Below are 11,529 nucleotides of genomic sequence, written 5' to 3' on the forward strand. Positions count from 1 at the left end.
GTAGGGCATTATCTTATCAAGAGAGCCCGAAGCTGGGTAAAACCTCGTGTCCATGTTACCATCGCTCCAAGATGCCTAGCTTAGGACCCCTACTACGAGATACGCCGGATATTGAACCGACAGCGGCCGCCGTGGACCCAGCTGTCAGCCTCTCCACGTACAGTCCATGTTTGATGGAAGTTGTTCCTTGACCTTGTTGACCATTCCATGCCGAGAGCACCAGGGCGGTAGACGATGGCGAGGCCTAGGAAGGGGACGACACGGAGCCGGGGAAGACGCGGCAGTGGAATCCCGCTCGGAGAGGAGTACGAGGGTTCATTGGTTCGGCTATAGTGTGAGGCTACCGTCGCCGTAGAATAACAGGGGGGTGTGGGTGAGTAGAGGGATGTCCTAGCCAGCGGTGGGAGTACTACGGGGCAGTGAGGCCTCCGCGGCATCACAATCGGCCACGGGAGGCAGGAGCATGCGGCACGACCGGCGCTGCTTTGGGCGGCTGGAGCAAGAAGACCAGAGGTTGAAGAAGCACTATGACCATTGGATGGACATCGTATGGTCACTGCAGCTAGAATCATTTGTATTGACTAAGTTGACAAAGCCCTTGGTATGCGTCAACTTAGTAGGCCCACAAGCCAGCCTCCGAAACGGTGTGCCCCAGATGTCAGGGGGAGGAATCATTTTTTGGGCTGCTGAAGCAAGAATATCCAAGATTGAAGAAGAAGCACGACATCCGTTGGATGGACATCCAACGGCCACAGCTGCTAGAACCATGTGTTGTTGACAAAACTTTGCATATGCGTCAACTTAGTTTTTTTAAGGGGACGCATCCACTTAGAAGGCCCACAAGTGTGTGGCAGAGAACATATAGTCCATTTGCGATTTGTAAGAATGTACATCCCATTTTTTAATTCTAATGGAATTTACTACACCCTATTTACATTTTGTTAAAAGTACGGCCCAACTTCTAGCTAGGACAATGATTAATAATTTCAACCAACCGCTCGAAACAGAATTCAAAAAAATTTCCCATATTTTGAAGGGATCCGAAATATTTGTATCCGAAATTTCTAGTTAGATTAAATATAATTTCAAAATAATGTTGTATTACGTTAAAATCCAATGAAATATTGCGCGCGTAACAAGTAATGAAATTAAAATTTTCAAATTCCAAAAACAATATATTTTTAAACTAATTACGCGTTTGGTGCATTTTTATAGCTATTCCTCAGTTATTATAATTACATCCCATTTATTAGTTCTTAAAGTCCATTTTCTTGTTAAGCCTAATTCATACCTCCTAGGAAAGTTTGCGGCCCAGCGGGGCGGAGAATAACAAGTTGACCCAGATATTGTGTACAATTGTCGGCCCAGTTGCATTTTTGATGTTGAATAAAAAGGCTTGTGTAGTACGGTACAACCTAACATGGCTACTCAGCCCACATTCAGCGACACCGGAAAGGCCCAAACAAGGCTTATGTACAACCTTTTGAAGTCAATGAGCTCAATTAATAACTTAAGAAAAAAGTTAGATTACAGTGGAACCTAATTAAAAGCTGTCACGAGCAAAGAAATAATTCAATGGGTCCCACTTGTGCGTGTGTGCGTGTGCGCACGCGCGCGCGCGTGTGTGTGTGTGTGTGAGAGAGAGAGACCCATTGGTCGATGCTCATAAATACATCTTTCATCGATACGCATTGCTGATGCTCAGTAAAAACTTATATAGTTGACACAATCATATAGAACATCATAGCACACTGAACTTGCATACAAAAATTTCGCGCAGGCGGCACAATCAGGATGGAAGCAGTGGATCGCTACGGGTAGGGCTATGTTGAAACCAACAAACTCGTACATAACGGTTCATCATCTTTATCAATGCAGGGGAAATATCTTGGATGATGTGCAAAGAAAACAGACAAACAACACAATAAGTTCTGCTACACATTAAGTTGACGTACAACCCTTTGTAAAAAAAGTTCAGGTACAAAATTAGAGCAGGTCACAATCAAATGTACTGGCACATTAGTGCTTCACACCCATAGCTCGGATTTAACTAGTATCTGACAAGATTCAGTTGTTACCTCAAATTAGAGCACATCCAGGCAGCCATCCCTGCCTCTTCTCCCAAAGAAACAGTGGCCTCCGCCACGCGATGGAGTAGGCCATGTGCCATCCATCGTTCTGAGCAACACGGAGAAAGTCTGACACTGACTCCTTTAATGGACGTCGTCGATGGACCCTGGCACCAGCAACGACGGCAGGACTTTGATTGATGGATTGACCACTTCTTCGACATGCACGGACACTCGATACAGGTACACCCCTAACGTGGTCCACGGCGGCCTTGGTGGTGACGAATAGTACAACCCCGGTTCCTGCACCGGTATCTCAACACCAATCACCTTCGGTATGGTGGACGGCTTCTTCATCCATGCCATAACCATCAGAGCCGAGCTGTCTGGAGGAACAAACATACTTACGAGCTCACCTCTAGGGATGGCAATTTTGCCCATGGGTATGGGTACCCGCGGGTACCCTACCCGAAAACAATGGGCATGGGCATGACTTGGAAAGATTTTGTACCCATGGGTAATGGATATCCATACCCGCAAAATCTATGGGTAGGGCATGGGTATTCAATTGTGCCTATGGGTAACCCAACAGATACCCAAAAGAAATTAATAAATCAAAATTATTCCTATGACATATGGGGTAAGCATCTAACTCCCATGGCCTAACCCTAAATCTTGTATTCTCTAAACTAGCCATAGGTCATAGGCCTGCAATCGCCTTTTTGACACTCCTCTTACGTCCTATGTAACTTCTTGAAATAATGAAATCTTGACTCATCGCCATCGGACTCCTCTAAACTCTCGATCAGTGACCCCCAATTCTAGTTGCTCATTCCCACTACACCGGGCTTCCACTAACCGCTGCTCGTACTCCCTTGATGCCTCCAAGAAGCCATCCATCAGAGGAGAGTATGTTGGTGCCATAATGCCCGCCCATATCACTTGAATTTCAGACTCATTTCTCTAAAAAATCAACATTTAAATGCTATATATGGTACCCAATGGATACCCATTGGGTACAGGATACCCGATGGGTATGGGCACGGGTATCAATTTATGCCCATGGGTATTGAAGTGGGTCAGTATAGAAAGTTTCTATGGGTATGGGTTTGGGTAGAAGGAGGTTGTACTCGCCCATACCCTACCCATTGCCATCCCTACTCACCTCCAAGGTTGTTGATAAGCTCATTCATGGACTCGTTGTTCCAATCACGTCGAGGCATGCCATGGAAGGTAAGCTTTGTTAAAAACTCAAGCTTAGAGGGCACCGAGCCCCATCCTGGGTGCCACCGATCAAAGCTCACCAGCGCGCCATCGCAGAACAAACGCCGGGAAGATTCGAACACACGACTGCAGTCAAAAGTTGTCCGGAACCTGACAAAGAAATTAGTCGGTGGCGGACAGACTTCGACGAGCAAGTCACTTATTTGGATGCCGTGCGCAACGCCAAGAGCTTTGACAAGGTCGTCCGGCAAGATGGGAGGCCGGTCGCCATTGATCGTTACCATCAGCACTTTGCCGGCAAATTGGTCGTCAAGCGCCGCCATGCCACTATTGAGTGACAGCACGCAGCGACCGAAGGCAGGACGGCGGCATTGACCGGAGACATGATAGTGCGCTTGAGTACAGGAAGTACAGGAGGGGGATTTGGGGGAACTTGAGTAGGAATCGAGATTCCAGAGGTGGGGGAGGGGCGGGAGATTGGGGATGAAAAGGTAGCATGAATTTCGAACACGCGCCAATATGCTCTTGGCGCACAAGCGCATGAAAACACCGGTGACGCCCACATGTCGGCCTAAGAGTCCTTATTCTTTCTTTTTTGGAGAGCCCGAACTTTTATTTTGAGGATCTTTTGAGAGCCCGACCTGAGATTCATAATTGACCTGTTTGGCATTGTGTTACTACTCGGCCCATATTCAACGATACCTCATAGGCCCAAACAAGTGTACATCATCGAAAAGACACTGAGCTCAAATTATATAACTTGAAAAAAAGGATATATACTCTGAACACTGGAGAATGGTGATGCCCTCATTTAGCCCACCAGTAGTTCGAGACAATAAACATTTCGAAACAATGGTATATACAACATTCAATCACTGACTAGTGACTTCTACTGACATAAACAACAAGACATGATAGTTCATAAGAAGTCTTGCTACACCACCAAAACGCACCCATCTGTAGTGCTCAGACTCTCGTGATCCAGACGAGAATGACATTCTAAATAGAGGCAACTTTTACATAGTAAGAGTGACATAGACGAGGAAGACCAAATGACAAGGAATATGCATAACAAAAGAAAGAACTACCCATCCAAAACCAGCAGCAAAGACAACAAAGTCATTCAAAGAGATGACCCAACATCATCATAATTTGCAGCCCTGCTTCAGCGACCAATGATCTGGAGACACCAGTACTCCACCCTTTCGATGCAACAGCCCAATTACCTATCAACCTGAAGCTTGAACCACATCACTGCCTGTCGTAATTGAGACATCCAAGGATCAAAGTTAATTCGGATGCCTTTGTCATTCTCACCTTCTTTTGGCTGCGTGCTGTATCATTGACAATCAGGGGAGTTTGCTCCCAAACTCCTAGGGCTCGCTGTGTAGACACAGTTTTCCATAGAAAACAGAGCCTCTCTGCCATCAAGGTCCTTGCCAACGGTGATCTCCTGGTTAATCGGATAATTGAGTCCGAGAAACAGAGAGTGTGAACCAAGGCTGTTTACACGCCTCCAACTAAAAAATCTCGGAGGCCCTAACAAGCTGGTATCCTGCTCATAGACATAACAGCCACTGTCTGGATACTCACGTATTTCACGGTGCTTGTATACAGTGGGGTTTTTGCAATATAACTTTTTCAGCTCATGTGTCCGTATGATCATTAGTCTTTTGCCATCGTCTAATCGAGCGAGGAACCAGCTGTGCTTCCCTATTTTTGGCAAAGGTGGTGTGATTACAAAGGGCAGTAACTGTAGGGACATTGCATCATATCAAAAAGGACATGCATTGTTAATGTAAGATCAGCATTGTTCAGAGTATGAGTAGGATAATGCAAGAAATAGCATTGATATGTCCCTGTTGGAACTGGGTTCGAAAATATAGAAGTGCCATGCATGCTTATACTCATGTTATCTCGCAATCAATTCTTCACCGGTAACTACCATGTGATGCATGTTATGTAATCATGTTCTGTCCACACAAACAAATTCTTCAAGGTAACTATCAGACCATGCATTGTTATATACTCGTGTTCTGTGGGCAAATTTTTTGTGAGGATATTATTCTAGCCATTGATTACTGAAGGGCGAATATAGGTATGTACACATGGTAAGCATTACATGATTTTAGTACTTCCAAATATAGAGTTCTCCATATGCACATTTACTTCCCTAATGTATGGTTAGATGAAACTAACAGTGTGGTGCATGTTTCTACATCATGAAAATGAGGAAACTAACATGGCCATTGATACACACTCATATTTAGTAGTAGTATATAGATTACTGTAAAATAAGGAGAATATCTATATATTCCTAACCGTTTGATTATTCAGGGGTACAAATTAGCTGTAATGACATGGTCACAATTGCATGAATTAACTCATTCCAAATATAGCTGATTTACGGCGTCTCTAATACATTGCCATAGTTCTACTCAAATTCTGCTCAAACAGGGATATGCCAATCATCACAAAAAGTTCAAACAGTGTCATGGCATCATCATTAACATGAGACAGAAACAACTTACATGCGCCGTCCCAGCAATACATGGTGCCATCTTGAAAGGATCGAGAAGAGGTGTCTAGAGGGGGGTGATTAGACACTATGTGCTAAAAGTAGCAGTTTTTAACTTGTTAAAGTTTAAGTGGAGTTTAGGCACAAGTTTAACACTCACAATACATAACAAGAAATCATGCAAAGAGTATATAAGCAGCGGAAAGTAAATCATGCAACTTGCAAGAATGTAAAGGGAATGGTTTGGAGAATTCAAACGCAATTGGAGACACGGATGTTTTTGTCGTGGTTCTGATAGGTGGTGCTATCGTACATCCACATTGATGGAGACTTCAACCCACGAAGGGTAACGGTTGCGCGAGTCCATGGAGGGCTCCACCCATGAAGGGTCCACGAAGAAGCAACCTTGTCTATCCCACCATGGCCGTCACCCACGAAGGACTTGCCTCACTAGCGGTAGATCTTCACGAAGTAGGCGATCTTCTTGCCCTTACAAACTCCTTGGTTCAACTCCACAATCTTGTCGGAGGCTCCCAAGTGACACCTAGCCAATCTAGGAGACACCACTCTCCAAGAAGTAACAAATGGTGTGTTGATGATGAACTCCTTGCTCTTGTGCTTCAAATGATAGTCTCCCCAACACTCAACTCTCTCTCACAGGATTTGGATTTGGTGGAAAGAAGATTTGAGTGGAAAGCAACTTGGGGAAGGCTAGAGATCAAGATTCATATGGTAGGAATGGAATATCTTGGCGTCAACACATGAGTAGGTGGTTCTCTCTCAGAAATGGTAAGTTGAAAGTGTAGGCTTGTTCTGATGGCTCTCTCTCCACGAATGAAGAGGAGGTGGAGGGGTATATATAGCCTCCACACAAAATCTAACCATTGCACACAATTTACCAATCTCGATGGGACCGAATCAACAAACTCGGTCAGACCGATTTAGTAAACCTAGTGACTGTTAGGATTTTCGGTGGGACCGACATGCAACTCGGTAGGACCAATATGGTTAGGGTTAGGGCATAACGTAATCTCGGTGAGACCGATTACACAAACTCGGTGGGACCGATTTTGGTAATAAGCTAGCCAGAGAGTTGGTCAGGCAAGCTCACTGGGACCGATTACACAAACTCGGTGGGACCCATTTTGGTAATAAGCTAACCAGAGAGTTTGCATTGTAATCTCGGCAGTACCGATTGCTCAAACTCGGTGAGACCGATTTTGGTAATGGACATACATAGAGAGATTACAATCCCATCTCGGTGAGACCAAGATCCCTATCGGTGAGACCGATTTGCCTAGGGATTGTGGCAGTGGTATGACATCTGAACTCGGTGGCGCCGGATAGAAAGAATCGGTGGGGTCGAGTTAGACTTTTGGTTTAGGACATATGTGGATGTGAGAAAGTAGTTGCGGGATTTGGAGCATATCACCAAGCACTTTGAGCAAGCAAGCCATTAACCAACACCTCATCCCCTCTTGATAGTATTGGCTTTTCCTATAGACTGAATGTGGTCTTGGATCACTAAAATGGAAAATGTAGAGTCTTGATCTTGGAGCTTGAGCCAATCCTTTGTCCTTAGCATCTTGAAGGAGTTCCACATCCTTTGGTCCATGCCACTCCATTGTTGAACTTGTCTGAAACATACTAGGTAAAAGTGTTAGTCCAACAAGAGATATGTTGACATTAATTACCAAAACCACCCAGGGAGCACTTGTGCTTTCAATCTCCCCCCTTTTGGTAATTGATGACAACATACATCAAAGCTTTAGATAAAGATATAGAGAATAGCAAGTAAAGCTTTGGAAAGACATGTAACAAGCATAGGCTCCCCCTACATGTATGCAATCATGTGAATATGGAATATAGAAGCATGTGAGAGCATAAACATGATAGAGTAGGCAATGTGTTACATGTATCTTGGCTATATGCATCAGAACAAAAGATAGCAACACATGTGTATGTGGGAAATGTACCTTCATGCTCATGAGTCCTTCTCAATATGTACATCAGCAAGAATTCCTCATACACATGACTGTGATGCATATACTTACCTTGTGGTCTTGAGTTGGCTTATGATGGAATGAACCTGTGAAAATAAGGTTAGATAACACAGATACACCTACTAGCCAGAGCAAACAAAGGCAACCACAAGAGTACCAAGACTGGGATGACATGCAGAGAGTGAGTACTAAGTACCACATTTAACATAGACATGTCCCCAAAGGTAAAGATGTGCAATGAATTTAAATGATTTCTTTCCCTTAGATGTCTTGCTCCCCCTGAATCTAGCATGTGATACTGGGAGAAGATAGGGAACAGAAAATCAAAGCAAAATGCAAAATCAGAGATAAATAGGCACATATGAACATGTCTTTCTTTCCCCTCAAGAAGACATGTGGCATCTCTCCTCTTGAACACCAAGCATCTGGGATCCTTGAGGATTACTCTCTTCTTGAGTATTCTCTCCCCCTGGAGATATCTCTCTCCCCCTATGGAAGTGATACTCTCTCTCCCCCTTTGGAAGTGATAAGCTTTGATGTGATCTCTCTCTCCCCCTTTGACATCAATTTCCAAGAAGGGCCTTCTGGAATTTGTCGTGAATGGGTTTGATCCTCGAGTCACAGCACAAAGCACTGATAAAAATGTGATGCTTGTAGAGTACAAGATTCATTGAGTGGAGCTGGAGCAAATGCATTACAGAAGTAAGTGGCAGGTAGTTTTTCCTGTAGTGAGATCGGTAGCACCGAGTAGTATTCTTCGGTAGCACCGAGAGGTTTCGGTGGGACCGAAAATGACAAACCGGTGGAACCGATTTCATCACAGAGAAAACACTTGTCACCTCAGCTCACTAGACTAGTAAGATCTCACAAGGATTTGCAAGGAAATAACTGAATGATTTGTAATGAATTGGATGCAGGGAATGCAGAACAAAGAAACGAGATCTAGATGAAGTTTTTTTTGAAAGGGAAAAGAAACATGCATGAGACAAATGCAAGAGCACAGAAAAGAACACAAGTAAACTTCATCTAGAATTGGCCGGCGACAAAGTCACCTATGTTAGAGTATATTGACTTAGGAGTCAAGTGAGTTCACTTGATCATAGGTCATACTCATCGTTTAAGCTCAAAATGGGGTTACCACTTATCGTTTAAGCATCTTGATGTATTCACATCTTGTCGAGTTGCTTTGACTCATGACTTGGAGTAAAGCTTCTCTAAGATGGAATGACATACCTTGGGTGGTGGTGTTGATCATGTAGTTGAACTTGTGTGGGTTGCTCAAGGTTGATGTAGCTCATCAAGAGTTGGGAGCATCACTTGGAATTTGATTTCATCTACCTACATGGGTTAGTTTTTGCAAGGAAGAGCACTTGTGTGTCCAAAATGACAATCATGAAACTCAACATAGAATTTGTCAAAGGATATGTTTGAATGGTTTCGTGCTTCCTTGTCTTCAACCACCATTGTGTAGAGACTTGGTGATGTAAAGATTGCTCAAGATATGAGTAGGTTACAATCTCATGGAATTCTATTCATCCAAGTACCTACATGGGTTAGATAACATGCAAGGTGCAAATATATCCAAGACATAAGATTATCATCATAAGAGAAATATCAAGGATTAGTCATAAGTTCATGTCTTGCATGTATCCAATGGAGTTTCTACTCCAAGTTTGAAGCATCAATGATGTTCAATTCACCTCTTAACCTGCAAAACACTTTCTCATCAAGTGGTTTAGTGAAAATATCCGCTAATTGTTTTTCGGTGCGAACATGCTTACGATTTATGTCCCCTTTGCAACATGATCTCGAATGAAATGATGACGAACTTCAATATGCTTAGTTCGAGAATGTTGCATGGGATTGTGAGAAATTTTGATAGAACTTTCATTGTCACAAAGTAATGGAACATGTTTCACATATATCCCATAATATTTAAGAGTTTGGGTCATCCAAAGTAATTGAGCACAACATGAACCAGCGGCAATGTATTCCGCTTCGGCGGTGGATAAGGATACCGAGTTTTGTTTCTTGGAAGACCAAGATACAAGAGATCTACCAAGAAGTTGACAAGTACCCAAAGTGGACTTTCTATCAACCTTGTCACCGGCATAGTCCGAGTAGGAGTAGCCAACAAGATCGAAAGAGGCCCTCTTAGGATACCAAATGCCAAAATTTGGTGTATGAATTAAGTATCTTACTATCCTTTTCACGGCCTTAAGGTGACATTCTTTAGGAGCAGCTTGATATCGTGCACACATGCACACACTTAGCACGATATCGGGACGTGAAGCACATAGATATAACAATGAACCAATCATGGAGCGATAAACCTTTTGATCGACCGGTTCACCATCTTTGGTAAAATCAAGATGTCCACTAGTATGCATGGGTGTAGTCATACCTTTGCATTCTTGCATATTGAACTTCTTGAATAAGTCCTTGGTGTACTTCGTTTGAGAGACAAAGGTACCTTCCTTAGTTTGTTTGAGTTGCAAACCAAGAAAGAATTTGAGTTCACTCATCATAGACATCTCAAACTTCTCCGACATTAGATTCCCAAACTCTTCACTAAAATGAGGGTTAGTAGAACCAAATATAATATCATCAACATAGATTTGGCACACAAATAGTTCTCCGTTGACCCTTTTAGTAAAAAGAGTAGAATCTATTTTTCCAATTTCAAACCCTTTTTCAATAAGGAACTTGGTCAAGCATTTATACCACGCTCTAGGAGCTTGTTTAAGACCATAAAGAGCTTTGTGAAGTTTATAAACATGATTAGGTTTCTTAGGATTAACAAAGCCAGGAGGTTGTTTAACATAAACTTCCTCCTCTATTTCACCATTTAGAAAAGCACTTTTAATGTCCATTTGGTACAAGGTGATATCATGGAGATTAGCATATGCAAGTAAGATGCGAATGGACTCAAGTCTAGCAACAGGAGCATAAGTCTCACCATAGTCCATACCTTCGACTTGTGTGTAGCCTTGGGCGACGAGACGTGCTTTGTTGCGAACTACTTGTCCATCTTCATCTTGCTTTTTGCGAAACACCCATTTGGTACCGATGATGTTGTGGTTGTTGTCGGGCTTCTCAACTAATGTCCAAACTCGATTTCTCTCAAAGTTGTGTAGCTCTTCATGCATGGCATTTATCCAATCCGGATCTTCCAATGCCTTTTCAACCTTCATAGGTTAAATGCTAGAGATGAATTAATAGTGTTCACAAAAGTTAGCTAAACGAGTTTTAGAGCGAGTGATTCTCCTGGTTTGGATATCGTTGTAGATTTGCTCAACGGGATGGTCTTTAGCAATTCTTGCTCGAACTCGTGAAAGCTTTTGCTTGGGTCTTGGTTGAACATCTCCTTCATCTTGTTCTTCTTCTTCGCCTTCTTCATTGTTGGTGTTGTCGTTCTCTTGTTGTGGGGGAGAAGGAGGTTGTTGACATTCTTGGTGTACTTCCTTGTTTTCTTCATCTTGGTGTGTCCCACTTGTGGATGCTTCTGTATCAACTCTTGGTTCACCTTGCCGTGAGGTAGAAGCTTCCACTTGGACGGATGAGGTACTCTCCTTCACCTCCGTTGGGCGAATCTTTCCAATAGACAAGTCTTGGATTGCTTCCGAGGGATCTTTATCTCCTACATCAATTGGCAATTGCTCTACTTGCGAGCCGTTAGATTCACCAAACTTCACATCTACCATTTCTTAAACCT

Source organism: Triticum aestivum, chromosome 3B (genome assembly GCF_018294505.1).
Source record: "Triticum aestivum cultivar Chinese Spring chromosome 3B, IWGSC CS RefSeq v2.1, whole genome shotgun sequence".
NCBI lineage: Eukaryota > Viridiplantae > Streptophyta > Magnoliopsida > Poales > Poaceae > Triticum > Triticum aestivum.